The 17,281-nt window shown below is 40.2% G+C and overlaps 1 pseudogene across 1 annotated transcript; it reads left to right on the top strand.

Annotated features, from left to right (window-relative positions):
• The first annotated feature begins 1,636 nt into the window (after window positions 1-1,636).
• Window positions 1,637-12,876, top strand: LOC110084596 (proteinase-activated receptor 1 pseudogene; annotated as a pseudogene). The gene is made up of 2 exons (XR_013541164.1): window positions 1,637-4,734; window positions 5,925-12,876. The product of XR_013541164.1 is annotated as a proteinase-activated receptor 1 pseudogene (transcript).
• The last annotated feature ends 4,405 nt before the right edge of the window (window positions 12,877-17,281 follow it).

Here is a 17,281-nt window from a genome sequence, read left to right on the forward strand (position 1 = left end):
TTAAAAAACCCCCGCTCCGTGGGGGGTGGGTGGAGGGTGGCAAGGGTCCAAGGGACCCTCCCTTGGACCCATGTCACCCTCCCCCCACCCACCCCCACGGGGCCAGGGGGGGTAAAATCGCCAGCTTCTGGGAGTGTTTGGAGGCTTGGGGAGCCTCCAAACACTCCCAGAACCTGGCGAATTTACCCCCCCTGGTCCCATGGGGGGGGGTGGAGGGTGGCAAGGGTCCAAGGGAGCCTCCCAGGACCCTTGCCACCCTCCCCCCACCCCCCCACGGGGCCAGCCCTGGCGAAATCGCCAGGTTCTGGGAGTGTTTGGAAGCTTGATAAGCCTCCAAACACACTCAGAAGCTGGCGATTTTAAACCCCCCCCGCTCCGTGGGGGGTGGGTGGACGGTGGCAAGGGTCCAAGGGACCCTCCCTTGGACCCATGCCACCCTCCCCCCACCCACCCCCACGTGGCTGGGGGGGGGTAAAATCGCCAGGTTCTGGGAGTGTTTGGAGGCTTGGGGAGCCTCCAAACACTCCCAGAACCTGGCGATTTTACCCCCCCTGGTCCCATGGGGGGGTGGAGGGTGGCAAGGGTCCAAGGGAGCCTCCCAGGACCCTTGCCAGGCTCCCACCCACCCACCCCCATGGGGCCAGGGAGGTTAAAATCGCCAGCTTCTGGGAGTGTTTGGAGGCTTGATAAGCCTCCAAACACTCTCAGAAGCTGGCGATTTTAAAACCCCCCCGCTCCGTGGGGGGTGGGTGGAGGGTGGCAAGGGTCCAGGGGACCCTCCCTTGGACCCATGCCACCCTCCCCCCACCCACCCCCACGTGGCCAGGGGGGGTAAAATCGGGAGCTGGCGATTTTACCCCCCATGGTCCCATGGGGGGGTGGGAGGCTCCCTTGGACCCTTGCCAGGCTCCCACCCACCCCCCCACGGGGACAGCGGGGGCAAAATCGGGAGCTTCCAGGACCTTTTCTGAGCCTGGAAAGGCTCAGAGAAGATCCTGGAAGCTGCCTATTTTGCCCCCTCTGTCGCCCGGGGGAGGCAGGGTGAGTCTCCAAAGGGTCCTAGGGTGTGTTCTAGGACTCTTTGGAGACTGACCCTGCCTCCCCTGGGGGCCAGAGGGGATGAAATCACCACCTTTGGGGGCTCTTCTGAGGCTTGGGAAACTTCAGAAGAGCCCCAGAAGGTGGCGATTTCACCCCCTCTCGCCCCCGAGGGAGGCAGGGGGAGGCTCCAAAGGGTCCTGGAACACACCCTAGGACCCTAGGGTGTGTTCCATAAGATGGACCTCTCCATAAGGCTCACCAAATTTTAGGAGAAGAAAGCAGATAATTTTTTCCTGTTTTCTTCTCCTAAAAATTTGGTGCGTCTTATGGAAAGGTGCGTCTTATGGAGCGAAAAATACGGTATTTACAGAATGTTTCAAAATCAGTTGAAATGCTTTGAAATGCCTAAATATTGCAGGTATTTAGAGCATGTCTTAAAGATAGGGAAGTCCATCATTTGGTGACAACTGGTTAGTGAGTACGAGTTGTAAAAGGCATTATTTTCTAGCCATGGTCAAAATAGAATAGAAATTAATTTCATGCCATACTGCCTTTGGTTATATGATAAAGTATGACCATATAAGCCCTAATGGGGACAAGGTTGTTTCATATACAGTGAGAAACATAGTTTCAAATGTCTGCTCATTTATGAGAGTCTCTGGATGGTTCTAGATCAGGCTTGCCCTATTTCAAGATACTGGTTGAAGTCTTTGGGAACTGCTCTATTTTCTTCGCTCTCTAGACAGGGAGATGAATCTCAGGTGCTAGAAGAGAAGAAAGTTTGGGTTTTGCATAAGGTGTCTTTTAAAAGACTGGATAATCTTTCCCACCCATTCCCAGCTGTCACCAGATCACAGTGGCTCAACATGAAGATGTCTGTGGATGGTGGACCCTTTCCTATTCTGATCTTTGCCTGCCCCATTTCTGTAACATTACAAAGACCTACCTCATGATGACAGATTTTTGGCCCTGAAAGCTGAGGGAATAGGGTGATACTGATGCAGCAGCTCTACTTTGGACAATTCACTGAAGTTATCATAACAAGAAATGAGCAAGGCCTGAGACAAAAACAAGTGGGCACTTCCTCTCGTTTAGGTTACACATGCTGACCAGATGGGCAGTTTAATCTTTTCAAAGCTTGTGATAGCACAGCATCCTCCCAAGGACAGTAGCGGTGGTGGTGCCAACACAGAGACCTTTTGCAGGTGTTCCCTCCTTTCCTTTTTAAACGCGGTGGGCTCTTCCCACATGTCATCTCTGCCTGTGCAGCCACCTGCTGCTTGTGGCAGCTGCCTCAGTATCCCTAGTGGGAAGATAGGCACAGAAGATGAAATTAACAGAAGAGAACTTTATGCACTGAAAAAGTGTTGAGAATAATGACAAATATTAATCTCTCTTCAATAATGAGCTCCAATGTTCTTTTTCTTCTGGAAACAGAGACGTTAAAAACCACAAGGAAATGCATCTGCACCCATTACATGCTTCCTAATGGGCTTTTCAGAAATATTCTGAGGTTAGAAAGCATCTTTGGAGCAGGAAAATCAACAAGATGTTGTCCCCTAGGATGCTGCTCATTACCCTCATGAAAGCAGAGGAACCATTAGCAGAGCTGCCTCAGAATGTCTATGTAATACATTTGGGAGCAGTTAGATGGGAGAAGTTCTTTTTTAAAAGCCTGTGCTTTCTTTCCTAGTCCAGTCCCAATAAATGAATTAAAGTGGTTTATTAGGGTAGAGTGCCATCATATCTTTACAAGCAGATAGAGGAAATCTTTTTGCTAGCACTCCCAGTGGAAGAGCACCTCGTAGTGCCAACCCAACGTCCTTGTGTAGCTGTTCCATCCTTTCCTTACTAACACACACTCAATTTGGGAGAAAAAAGATGGAAGGAATAATGGGGAAACACGGGTTACACTTGGAAAATCGTGACTTCTGCGCCTCCTCCAAATTTTATGAATGTAGCAGAGTGATGGTACTCTAAAAGTTACCTCTGGAAGCTATCTCTGGATGGCACTGGACAGGTGATCTCCACGTCGCTTGCAGGAGTTTGCTCTCAGAGACCTGAAAACAAGTTCAGGCCCGTTTTTGTAGAAGAAATGGAACCCTCTCTGAAGAAGTTATTTTCTCTCCTCAATGTACTCTGCATCTTATTTACCACCACAAGAGCAAACAGTGAGTATATGCCATCTTTTGTGGTTGTGTTCATGATTCATCATGAGCTGCTTTACACAGAGCTGGTGAGAACCACTGTGTTACTGACTGAGTACACCTGATTTTCTCATATTTTTCTTACTCTGTATGTCTTTGTTTATTTTTTATCTTTATCATCATCATCACTCAACCTTTTTCTTCAAGGGAGGATGGGTACACAATCCTCTTCCTCAGTTTTTATCCTTACAACATACAGATAAGGTGATGATATACTACAACCACAGTCATACAGACCAATCTACTTACTTAATGCGGATTATAACATTTTTGCCTCAAGAGTGGTGAACAGACTTAAGAAATGTATTGCCAAAATAATAAACTCTGATCAGACTGGATTCGTCCCCAAGAGACTTTATGTGAGATAACATAAGATTTGTAATAGATGTGATGGAATTTGTAGGAAAAAACTAACATAAAACAGCATTTATGTTTCTAGATGCAGAGAAGGCATTTGATAATATTTCTTGGATCTTTTTAAGTATTGTGACATTTGAAATGTGGCACAAAGTCTGAAAATTGGATGCAAGGAATTTATAAAAAACAAAATGCAAGAATGCTAATAAATGGGGTTTTAACTGATGGGTTTATTACTGGGGAAGGGAACCAGGCAAGGCTGCCAGTGATCACCACTGTGGTTTATTTACCAGTGGAGATCTTTGCAAACAAGATTAGACAAGACAGCCAAATTGAAGAATTAAAAACATACGGTGAGGAATTTAAGCTAAGAAGTCATTATAATAAAAATTTTAACAAAACAAGAAGAAGTACAGGGCATGAACTGATGGATAAATCAAAAAAGTATTTAGGTGTTTATTTAACAGGAAATAATAAAACACTGTATAAGGATAATTATGAAAGAGTATGGGGAAAATACAAAAAGATCTAAGAAGATGGTCTAATATAAAACTCTCCTGGCTGGGAAAAATATTGAAAATAAAAATTAATATATTGCCAAAAATTAACTTCCTGTTCCAAATTATTCTAATTACAATTCAGGAAAAAAATTAAAGACTGGCAAAAACAAATAAATACATTTATAGGGAGCTGTAAAAAACAAGAAGATTTAAAGTATTACAAGATGATAAGAAAAGAGGAGGGCTGATGTTATGTAATGTTAAATTATGTTATCAAGCAGCAGGTATAGCATGGCTTGTAGATTGGATTTTTAAAAAACCAACCTAAAGTATGGCACTGCTTAAAATAATATGTATAGTACAGATTTTAAAATAAGAAGGCTATATAAACTATGTAAATGGACTGCCAGTTGTCCTTTATATATATGAAATGTGTGCATTTTTTTTCTTTTACTGTAGTCTTCCTTCTATACTTCTATATATTTCAAAATTAATAAGAAATAAAGTAAAATAAAAAAACATCTAGATGAGGTAGCATAAGCTGAAAGCAAATGATTGTCTGAACTTTCTCTAGTGAGTATCATGGCTGAAGGAGTCTGACACCGCCAGGGGTCCTTTTGAGGAGAAAGGTAGGGTAAACGTAAGTAAGTTGGTGAGTAAGTAAGCAAGCAAGCAAGCAAGCAAGCAAGCAAGCAAGCAAGCAAGCAAGCAAGCAAGCAAGCAAGCAAACAAACAAACAAACAAACAAACAAATAAATAAATAAGGGTTTTTAAAACCCAGACTTCCCTCATCCACATCATGTACTCCAACCATTGAACTACAATGGCTGTTAATTAAAAAGGAGGAACATAGAAAGCTGCTTTAGAAAAATCACTGCTCCACCTATCCCAATAGTGTCCACTAATGAAGGATTTGACTTACAAAATCCCCACTGATTCAAAGGACCTACGGTAGTGCAACTTGTAACGCTAGGCATCAGGATTTCAGCGATTCTTAGAAAAGCTTGCAAAGGTGAAACAACACAGCTGTTTGAGCGCATAACATTCAGTTCTGTATCTTTTTTTAACTTACTCTCGAGTGGGAGTGGGTAACTTTGGAAGGATTGGGGCCCAAATTGATACCCCAGACCCCTTTTGGAGGCCACACCCAACTCCAAAATGGCAGAGAGAGAGAGAGAGAATTTAAAACAAGGGGGAGGGGGACTGAAAGCTACCACTCTTGGAGGTCACCCATTTATACTCCTGCTCAAAAGCAAGCATGCAAAGTGCTGATGTGAACCAAGACTGATGCACATGGGATGGAGAGGTTTAAGCTTTTCCATCTTCCTTAATAATCACCCATGGTAATTACCAAAATTGAATTTACTTTTTCTAAAACACAAAGGCAGTGGGAATTAAAGTCTTCCAGTTTGGCAGCCTGGATCTGTCTGAATTGGGCTGTGCAATTTAGAGTACAGAAAAATAAAAGACAGCCTGCATGCTATTCTTTAAAAGCGTGTTGCTTGCTCTGTTCTGACACACGATGACAGCAGAACAATGCAGTCAATATAGTCTACTTTGTGGACACTTAGGTTACTAAATCTCCAGCAGCTACTGATGACTGAAATTATTAATTTATGATAAGGAAACATTCATAAGAACATTCAAAAGAGTTGTGACATGTATTCTATTCACACCAGTAAATGTTAAAACCCAAATTAGAATATGCAAATCTAACATATTTGTCTGTATTCCAATGCAAAAAAATATGTTTTGAATGTTGTAATATAATTTATGCTACCATTTCTGTTTTTAACTTGTACTTTGCTTCTTCTTTCAGATTCATCAGACAAACATATTCTTTCATACAACTATAGCAGCCTTTTGTCCACTTTAGTCCACAGTCAAAAAGGAGAGCATTCCCCCACCTCAAAGGGTACTGAAATATACCTGACTAGCCCATGGCTAACCACTGTCGTTCCTTCAGTCTACATTCTTGTGGTTGTATATGGTTTTCCTTTAAACGTTATGGCAGTCCTTGTGTTTGTGGTCAAAATAAAGCTTAAGAAACCAGCGGTTGTATACATGCTCAACCTCGCCTCTGCAGATCTACTTCTTGTGAGTGTGCTGCCTTTTAAAATTTTCTATCATTTTACCGGAAACAACTGGCCATTTGGACCTGAAATGTGTCATCTTATCAGCGGTATCTTCTTCTGCAACACCTTCTGCTCGATGCTGCTTATGACAGCGATGAGTGTGGACCGTAGCCTGGCTTTGTTGTACCCGATGCAGTCGCTGTCATGGCGCACGCTACATCGTGCCTCGTTGGTGTGCGCTGTCATCTGGCTTGTAGCCATTGTTGCGGTGATATATCCTATGACAAATGAACTAACTTATAACATACCTCAGTTAAACATTACAACCTGCGTCGATGAGCCTGATGTTTCTGTGATTATAACATTCAGTCGCTATTACATATTTGTCTTATCTATTCTGTTCTTTTATATACCATTATTAATCTCTAGTGTGTGTTATGCAAGCATTATAAAGAAACTGTCTTCATCCGATGTTGCTACCAAGCCAGGTAAGAAGAGGCGCGCCATCCTCTTGTCTGTAGCGGTCTTGTCTTCTTTCGTTCTTTGTTTTGGTCCAATACATACCCTGACATTTCTCCAAATTGTTTTGCCGGATACATATTATGAAAGTTTATCTCTTGCCTTCAATCTTGCCTTCACGTTTAGTACCATCAACTGCTGCCTGGACCCCTTAATCTATTATTATGCCTCCTCAGAGTGTCAAAGACAGGCCTGGACTCTCCTGTGCCCTGGAAAACGTTCTGATGTTGAAAAAGACATTCAGGAAACAATCAATAACACCACAACTTATTTTAGTGGCTTGGGGCACTTGACTCAAGCATAATTTCTGACAGTTGCAGCTATGGAATATGCTCACTCATAAACATATGTGCCCCCTAAGTGACAAATGTTATTTTAAAAAAAACCCCAACTGTCTTGCATGTCCATATATTTCTTCCTGTGGGATACCAGGTCTGAGAAAGGACCGCCTGTCATGAAGAGCCCACTGCAACCCCTTGGAATTTCCCCACTCTTGACCAAGAGTATTTAAAAATGTCATGCTTGTTCACAGCCCTATGGTTTCTAATAATCAGGCATCTGAATTTGGGAAAAGATAATTGTTCTGCTTTTGACAAGGACATAGGCAAGGACATTACAAACAGTGTGCCTTATTCCAAGAGAACGGAACATTCTCTAAATGCCCACAGACTAGATTTTGTACTATCTTTAATTTTCTGAATTTATAAATGGTAACAGCAGTTTTATTTTCTGAATGTCTATCATCATATCAAGTAGCATGAATAGGTTTCTGTTCCCTTTCCATCTAGTGCTAATATAGTTAACATTTTTTTTACAATTTCAATAGAATTTGGAAAACAATCAGAGGAGGGAGGGGAAAGAATGCAAAGGACTAGTCCTGGTCCTGAACATCAGGTCCCACCTGCCCACATCACCAGAATGCCACATACAGACACACACCTCATCTTTATAAGAATATATCATAACTAACCACAGGGGGGAAAGCCTGTTCAAATCATTCTGGTTTAAAAAGCACAAATGTCCAAATAGCAGAGAGAGAAAAGCAAAAAGGCTTAGACCAATTCAAATTAGCTTTTGCATCATGTGGTCAGTAAAAAAAATTACTTCTGTGTTATAAGTGGAGCAAATCCTACACATCATGTAGTCACAACCTTAATTTGCAAACTCAAGTAATCTGTGAGTGTCAGTTATCTCTGACACTCACAGATAATCATCTCCTAAGGTTTCCTTTTCTAAACATCAAATTATTTATATCATGTATTTCTGCCTGTCAATGGTACTGCTTTTTCTCTACACAGATTTTATCTGATGTTGGTTTTTTATTGAAGACATTCAGTAGTGTCTGGTGGTTTTTTTGGGATTTTTATTAGCATTTGTACAGTATTGTAAATTGCCTGTTGCAGACTTCCTGTAAAACATGGTGTTGAACTAAAATGAATGGATCTTCACTCTTCTGACATTTATTCATTCTCAACTATGATGTGGTCAATTCAAATAAACTCAAGAAAAGATGGTAGCAAATTACAAATAACATGAAGTTCTCTTATGCATACAGAATAACTTAGAGTTGAGATTGGCATGTACTTCCCATATTCCAATGGATGATAAGAGAAAGGAGAGTGGTATTGTAAAAGGAATGCTTCAGTTTGAAACTTAAGACCTCAGGGTCTGCAGTTCCACCATCAAAACAGAATGTTACTTCTGCCTAAGGAGCATGTACAGTCTCAACAACAATTCCCACTGTCCCCTGCCAACATGACCACCAACATGACCACCAACAATTCCCACTGTCCCCTGCCAACATGACCACAGGGTGCTGGGGAGGAAGAAACAGAAATACCCTGAAACTAGGCCAGATATTGTGGTCAAGCAGTGTGCAATTTAGATCTAGTCCCAGAAGGGAAACGGCATACTGGGAGTGGGCCATTTCTGGGTGTTAAGGGCCACATGGCTACCCTCCAGCCCCCCACAGCATGTGCCCTCTCTCACTGTTGCTGCACTGCCAGTTTTTAAAATTGCCATTTTGCCTTTCAGTTAACAACTTCTGTCTTAAATGACTGAGGAACATGCACTTGGTATGCAATGTTTTAACATTTAGTTTTCTTGTTTAAAGAAAAGGCATTTCTTTACCACATAAAAGCTTTAAAATGGGGGGGGGGGAGAACAGAAGCTTGTTGCTACAGATCTGGAGAGAACAAGTTGTAAATACTGTATCCTTTTTGTGGTTGTTTGAAGATCCTGTCTCACATCTTCCCCACTACACACTTTTTTTTTCAACAAAGATGATAGTGAAGAGCCCTGATCATTTCTTGGCTGTGGTATCACCTACGCAACCTGACTCATGGCAAATACAAAACCATACCTAGCTGGTATTGCCATCTGGTTTATACCCTTTACTGAAGTGATAGCTGTTGCTGGCCGCCTAGACAAACAAAGGGAATACACTACTGACATTAAATGTTACACCCTCTCTTTATATTACCATGTTTAAATGGTCTCTGTTTACATGAAAAGATCTTTGTGCATCATCTGCTCTTTTATTTTTATACCAGTATCAATTCCTTTCACTTGTTATGCATATATTATAAGGCATCTCTGTCATCTCGTTCTGCAGCAAAACTATGCAGGAGTTCAAATATGCAGCACTCTTGTCTACAGTTGTGCTGTCCTATGTTATTGTTTGTTTTGATTCAACAACTGCCCTGTTGCAAAGTACATGCTTTTTTTTTTGACTACAGCTCCCAGAAGCCCCAGCCAGGTATAGTCCCAAAAAGGCAATTTTCCCATATATTCTTCCCAAAGCCCCAATGACTACGAGGATGACTGAAGTGTGTTTCTTCCAGAGGTTTTGATGGCCAGGTCTCTGTATTTTGTTAATTTTTCAAATTCTTTATTTTTGACTCTGGCATCCTCTGGAATTGCAATAATAATGATCCAGTCATTTCTTTGTTCTATTACTATGTCTGGTGTGTTATGTGCAAAGTGTCTATCAGTTTGGATCTAGAAATCCTACAAGATCTTGACTTCCTCATTTTCTGACACCTTCTCTACCTGATGTTCCCATGGCTTTTTGGAGGTTGGCAAGTTACATATTTTGTATAATGACCAGTGCAGTAACTGTGCCACTCTATCTTGTCTAACGTAATCTGTTTGTGCAATCTTTGGACATCCAGAGATGAGGTGTGATGCAGTTTCATCTTTTTCCTGGCAGAGTCGACATTTGCTCTTAGCACTAATTCCTTGAATTTTAGCTTTCATCACATTGGTTTGGAGTGCTTGTTCTTGTGTAGCAAAAATTTAGCCTTCAGTTTCTTTTTTAATGGTCCCCAGTTTTAGCCATTCCCTGCTGAATTATGATCATGCTTTCAATCAATATTTCTCAGGTGTTGTCCATGTAGTAGTTTATTTTCCCCGCTGCTTAATTTATTTTCAAATTGTTTTTTTCTTATGTTGAGCCTTTCTTTGTTTATGTTATTTTCAAAATATTCTCCATTTTCACCATCAATTTTTCTCTACTTGTACTTATATAATCATTTAGGTTTCTTTTTTTCCTCCTCTACTACCTGCTGTATTTGTAGTAATCCACAGCCTCCAATTTTTCATGGTAAATTTAATCTGTCCACATCACTTTTTGGATGTAGTGTGTGATGGATGTTCATTAGTTTCTGTGTTTTTCAATTCAATTCCTCTGATCCATTTTGGGTCTAATTTATTATTCCAGCTTGGTATTTAACTACCGGAACTGCCCATGCGTTTATGGCTTTGATGTTATTTCCATCATTTAATTTTGATTTTAAGATTTTCTGCAGTCTTTTGATATATTCCTTTTTCTTTCAATTCTTTAACTTTAATGTGCAGGATGTTGTCTGCTTCTAGTATTCCAAGGCATTTATAATTTTTATCATTTGATTGTGATTTTATAATATTGCCATTTTAAAACTCTATTCCATCTAGATTTTGGATCCTGTCACGGTGTATAAACAGAGCAGCACATTTGTCTATTTTATTTACTAAATATTTGCCTGTGTTTAGAAGTCTATCTCCATGAATATTTTTGCATATAGTTTTAGTTCATCCATGTATAAGAGATTATTGGTTTTTCCTGCTTATTCTGAAATATGGCAGCCCAATCCAGTTTTATTTAAAATTATTGACATGGGGATTAGTAAAATGTTCAATATCAGTCGTGACAAATAATCCCCCTGAAACATTCCTCTTTTGATGCTAATAATATTGATGGTGGTGGTGGTGGTGATGATGCAGCCTGATTCTGTTGCAGGTAAAAATTCTACTGCTATAAAAAAAATTCTGGTCTTGTTAACTTCAATGATGCTTGCAAATGACAAGGTTATTCTGAATAAGATGCCTGATCCCAGGAACAATGACAATGACGCATTCTCCAACTGAACACAGGCCAGAGGTCTGTAAGCAATGACATCCTGTCATCATGTCATCTGATGCAAGGGAATTTCCACTCTTTTTACTATGCTACTTATCTAAACTTGTAGCTTCCCAGAAACCATTCTGAGACCTCAGAGTTCTATATTTGTTTGGCAAAAGAGCACTGTGGATGCAGAACCAGAGGGACATGAATAGACTTGACAGTGTTAACATGTACAGCAATGCAGATGAAATATTCTCAAAAGAAAATACAGAACACGTACATTTTCCAAGATTGTGGTGTAAAGAATATCAACACATACGGCCTGAAGATTGCACATAAGAAGGACCACCAGACAGATAAATAAATGGGTTGGATGTCAAATTAAACCTGAACTCTGACTAGAAGCTAAAAAGACTAAACTGATGCTATTGCACTTTTGGTATCTAATGAGAAGCCAAATTACTTGGAAAAAACACACAAGAATGTTAGAAGTAGAAGGCAGTAGTAAAAAATATCTAACATGAGATGGATTGACTCATTAAAAGAAATCATGTTTTTTAGTTTGTGGAAAAAAAACTTTTTGGTCACCAAAAGTTGGAATTTTAGAAGAGACAGCCGTGCTAGCCTGTGCTAGCATATCAGGCAAAAGCAAAACAAAAAATAAAGAAGACAAAAATGTTGCATTTTTGCATAAAGACTTACTGCTAAATGTTGCATAAAGACTAACTGCTATATTTTAATGGGAACTTTCATGGACTGAGAAGTGGACTTGTCCACGAAACCTCATATTAAAATAGGTAATTTTTGTGATAAGAAAAAATTCATTTGTGAAATGTTCCAAAAAATATTTCAAAACTTCAAGTATGGGCATCTAAATGGCAACATTCAATATAAAGAAGGCATAATAATCAATCAATACATTGATATTGTGCATACATTGATGAGATCTGAGCTGGCAGCAGTTACCAAAAATGAATCTTGGAGTTGTCATAAACAGCCTCATCAACCCATGCAGTGTAGGGCTGGGCATCAGAAAGCCAAATGGTGTCTTGGGCATAAATAGACCAGGAATTAAAAAAAAAAATTAAAAAATTGCCAATATTACATCCTGCCTTTGTTCAAATTGACTGTGCCAGTACACATTTGTGATATTGATCATTGTAGCAAAAAAGAGATGGGCATCCACATTAGCATATAAATACTGTATGATATATAGATCGCTGATGGTACAATCTAGATCAACCATCTATATACCATTAAAAAACAGACCACGTCTGCATGTGTTTCTGCATAAATTGAGTAATCCTTCCCCTTTAAGAGCTGTTGTGCACCTTTCTGGCCCAGCAGTAGGGCATGCATTTCTTTTGGCAGGCTAGCTTGTTGTAGCACCCTCCAGCACTCCCACCTTCAAACTGTCACTGTGGCTGCAGATTTTGAGGGAGAGAGAAAATTGGGGGTGGGTACAGGGAAGGGGGAAGGGAGAAAACAGGAATGGCACTAACAGAGGGAGATAGGAGTGATGTGAAAAAATAATTCATTTCCCCTGACAGTAGACCAGGGGAACTGCTTTATTGATAGCTTATTAGGTTACAGGGAGTTGTTTGCTGCTCAGACAGGACTCAGAGGAGCACACCAAATGGCACATTGTTCCCTTCCTGACCTCAACAGACCCTTTATAGCCAGATCCACCCCATGCCCAAAACAGCCAGTCTGGACAGAACATAGTGGAGCTGGAGAAGGAAAACTTCTGTGAATTTCTAAAAGAAAAGGAAAAAAAAAACTCAATGCAAAAACCAAAATTCAAGCACCCACACAAACACAAAACTGGTTGTAACTAAGGTCTCCTAACAACCCCTCTCCTTAGGATACTATAGGTGCAAAAGTTCTGGGAAATTTTAGCAGAATATCAGCAAATAAATACAGCAAAGAATCTTGTGGTATCCTAGAGTTTAACTAGTTTAATTTGGCATAAGCGTTTGTGGTCTGTAGCCCACTTCTTTAGATCCATTCGCTTGCTTGCTTATTTGTTTGCTTTGTTTGTTTGTTTTATTTTGTTTGCTTGCTTGTTTGCTTATTCGTTCATTCAACTTATACTCCACCCAGCTAGTGGGAAGCCACTACTCTGGAAGGCTATACAAAATTAAACACAAGAAGCAAATTAAAACAATAATCATATGAAAAATGCAAGCCCAAACCCCTATTATCTAACTAACAATAACTACGTTACAAGATGGTGCAAATAAAACAACTGATTAGGCACATAAGAACGAACAATCAGGGCCATCACTAATATACCAAGAAAATAACATTTAAAGGGATCCTCAGTTGGCAGACATTTAATACAAGCATCGATTGATTGATGTGTGTTTGCCATTCACATAAAGAAGCAAGTTACAATCCATAAGAACTTCTGCCAAATTAAATTTACAGCAAACTCTGTCAAAGTGCTGAAGCAGACAAACACAGCTACCCTACTAGAAATTTCTGCAGGAGAGTAAGTAAAATACACTTAGACAATATATGAGATGTGGGGTAGAGGGGATGGTAGCTGAAGTAAATACTATAATATTATTAAAATTACTTAGAAATTAGAAACCACAGATATTAGAACAAAACACTGTAAAGAAACTGGCCATCCATCCACACACACCCCAAACCTGTTTAAAAATGATACCATAATTTATGTTTCTCTAATTACTTTCACACTGGATTTCCAGTGTGGTGTACTGGATAAAGTGATGGACTAGGATGCTAGAGAACAGGGTTCAAATCCCCACTTGACAACGTAAACTCACTGGAGGAGTGGAATTGGTAAAACCACTCCTTAAATATCTCACTTACCTTGCAAGCCTTATTAGGTCAGTTTCAACTTGACAGCACAGAACACACACAGTTACACTCAGATCAGTTTTGCATACGTTCACCCCGATGCAGTATATATAGTACTGTAGATTCTCGAAAGAAAATACGAAAGAAAAGAAAATACAAAATTTATGCATTGTCTACCCATGATAGGTGAGCAGAGAATCTTCAGATGCAAACCAGCTCAAAGGCTGAAGAATCAATAAAGTTTTTAGGAGTTTCAAAAAAAATGACAACTATTTGTAATTTGTCTGTGATAATCAAATGCATCTGGACAATCAAGTGCTGAGGCACTGTGATTTCTTTTGAAATAACTCAAAAGCTTCTCATGATCTACACAATCAAAGGCTTTGCTGTAGTCTCTAAAGCCTAGACTTATATACAGTATATGTTTGGTCCCCCCACCTCTCTCGGCATGTTTTGATATTTCTTGAGAGCACTCAACCACGTCTTGGTTAAATTTCATGTGATCAGTTTGCTCGTGTGCTGTCAAGTCAATTTCAACCTAGCCTTAGGATGCACTCAAGTTCCCTGTGCTTCTTCCTGTTCTGGCATCCTTAAACACATGTATGTAGATGCAGTTTAACTTTTAGAGGCACTTCTGGCACTGCACTAAGACCTGAAATGACCAGTCACACCCCTAGATGCTTCTAGCAGTAGAGGTAGCCATTTTGACCAGCCCATGTTGCAGATTCAGAGGGCCACAGTGCACAAAATGGCCTTGTGAGTTGCATGTGACCCATGGACCACACGTTGCCCTTCTCTGACTTAAGGAAACATTCCTCCTCTGGGAGCACAGTTCCCACAAAGGTGACCGCTCTTGAGGCTCCTTCCATATTCTTGATGCACACAATTTGTGTCTAAAAGGCTCCACTAGATGGCATCTGAACACTACAGCTTCAGTCATTCAGTCTCAGAGATTTTTTTTGGTGTAAGCCGCACAGAATCATTCAAGGCATCTGGAGCTCTTGGGATGTTGTAAGAGTTAAAACAGTTACTGTGCCTGAAATGCTGGATATCCTTGTTTGGATAAAGAGTATCTTGAGTCGTGAATTACTAATTTTTACCAGGGCAATTTCGATTTGCTGGATGGACAATTCAGTGAGATGGAACACTGATTTGGGAGTTTGATTCCTAATGTGCCTTGTCGGAAAGCAGCCAGGGTGTGCGATCTTGGGAAGCTATATGGTCCCAGAGCAGAAGGGGATCATTGGAAAGCATAGCCATAAGTCAGAATTAATTTGACAGCATGCAATGTTGAGGACGTTGATGAATTTCCTTTTATTTGCCAACACTGTGGCATAAGGGAGGAGCATCTACATTTTACCTGAAAGATGCTTTAGAGAGTAAATATCTACCAGAGAATGAAAATGTCACATTACGTAAAAGGGGCTGCAACATAACAGCAGATCAAGGCAGAGGTGGGCAAGCTGCAGCCCTTCACATATTATTGGACTGCAATTCTTGCTGTTCCTCACAATTGGATGTGCCTGCTTGGGCTCGGGGGAGTTGCAGTCCAACAGCATTCTGAAGTCTACACTTTGCCATCCTTGTTGTCAGGCATGGGTCGCACACACACTACAAGAATTGGAGGGTCAGTCTCTACAGGAAGAAACTTCCTCTGTTCATGAGACTTTCCATCCTATTTAGAGGCCCGGACATCCAGATTTTAAATAGCATGCAGAACCAATGTTTGACCTATAATACCTATTGGAACCTAGACAATATAGCCAATTGCGAGGTATTATGGGAATTGCAGTCCAGAAATATCTTGAAGCCATAGCTGTCCACTGCTTGCCCACACATATTTCCTTGATGCAGCCATTTGCTGCTGTCAAACATATGAAAAACAACAGTGCCAGCAATAAAGATGGGAAGGATAGAGCAGAGCTAGCACATCCATCCTAGTCAGAGTTCCAGACTAGGTCTGGGGAGATCTAGGTCCAGATCTGCACACTACCCTTGGGCTAGTTCCTTAACTCTCAACATAACGTACCTTAAGGGAAATGCAAGATACAGATCTATTTAATTATAAATGTTGGATGAGAGCACAAAAACCAGTCTTTTACTCTCTACTCCCTAATGTTGTTTAGTCATTTTCACTTTGAGTGAAAGTTTAGGCTTCATTTGATCTACCATCCACTTATTTCTCTTTCTTATGGTTGCCATAAGTCAGCATTGACTTGACACATGATTATTATTATTTATCATCAACGGTATCTGTAAAGCTCTCCACATTTTGAAAGGTTTTTTTAACCTATCAGTTTACTTCACTCTCCAACATTCACATCTATACATAATAATCAAGAAACTATAGTAAGAATGATCTTGGTCTTGGTCTCTAGTGGAACATCCTTACACTTAAGGATCTTTGCCACTTACTTTATAGCTCCCCTTCCAAGTTTCAGCCTCCTTCTGATTTCTTGGCTGCAGTTTCCATATCACTTGATGACGGAACCAAGGTATACAAAATCTTTAACAACTTCAATGTCTTCATTGTCAACATTAAAGTTATGTAATTCATCTATAGTCATTACTTTTGCCTTCTTAATTTCAGCTGCAATTTGCTTTTACACTTTCTTCTTTAAACTTTACCAATAGCCATTTCAAGTAATTGCCACTTTCTGCCAGTAATATATTATCATTTGTGTAACTTACATTTTTGAGGTTTCTTCCACCAATTTTCGCTTCTGTTTCATCTGAATTTATTTTATTTATTTATTTAATTCAATTTCTATACCGCCCATCTGGCTACTAAGCCATTCTGGGTGGTTCACAACAAAATAAAACAACAATAACCAATAATGTAATAATCGCATAAGCATAACAACAATATAAAAATCAAAATAAACATATATCAATCAATGAAACTGAAAAGAAAAGACAAACATAGAAACAATTAATAAAAGCACGATGGCGGAATTGGTGACTTGAGATCTAAAAGAATCTCTGTGCTCTGTTGATGTAATGTCTTGAAATGCCAGTCTAAATAGTCACATTTTGAATCATCTCTTAAAAGTCTCCAGTGAAGGGGCCAGGCGAATCTCATGTGGGAGTTTATTCCAAAGGTATGGCACAACCCCCAAGAATCTAATCCACCTTTTCCTCTGCTATGTTCCATATGGTATGGTATCCCCCCCAAACAGAAGGTCAAATTAGCATGCTGATTGGTGATGCTTGGCACTGTGGTCCCACATCTCCAGAGAGCACAAGGCTGGAGAAGACTGATCTATTGTTACACAAAATAAAACAGGCAATGCTCTAACAACAACATTCCCTGTCACAGTTGACATCAAGACATTACTGACTAATCAATTTTATCTTATCTTATCTGGA

This window comes from Pogona vitticeps, chromosome 2, assembly GCF_051106095.1.
Source record: "Pogona vitticeps strain Pit_001003342236 chromosome 2, PviZW2.1, whole genome shotgun sequence".
In the NCBI taxonomy this organism is placed as follows: Eukaryota; Metazoa; Chordata; class Lepidosauria; order Squamata; family Agamidae; genus Pogona; species Pogona vitticeps.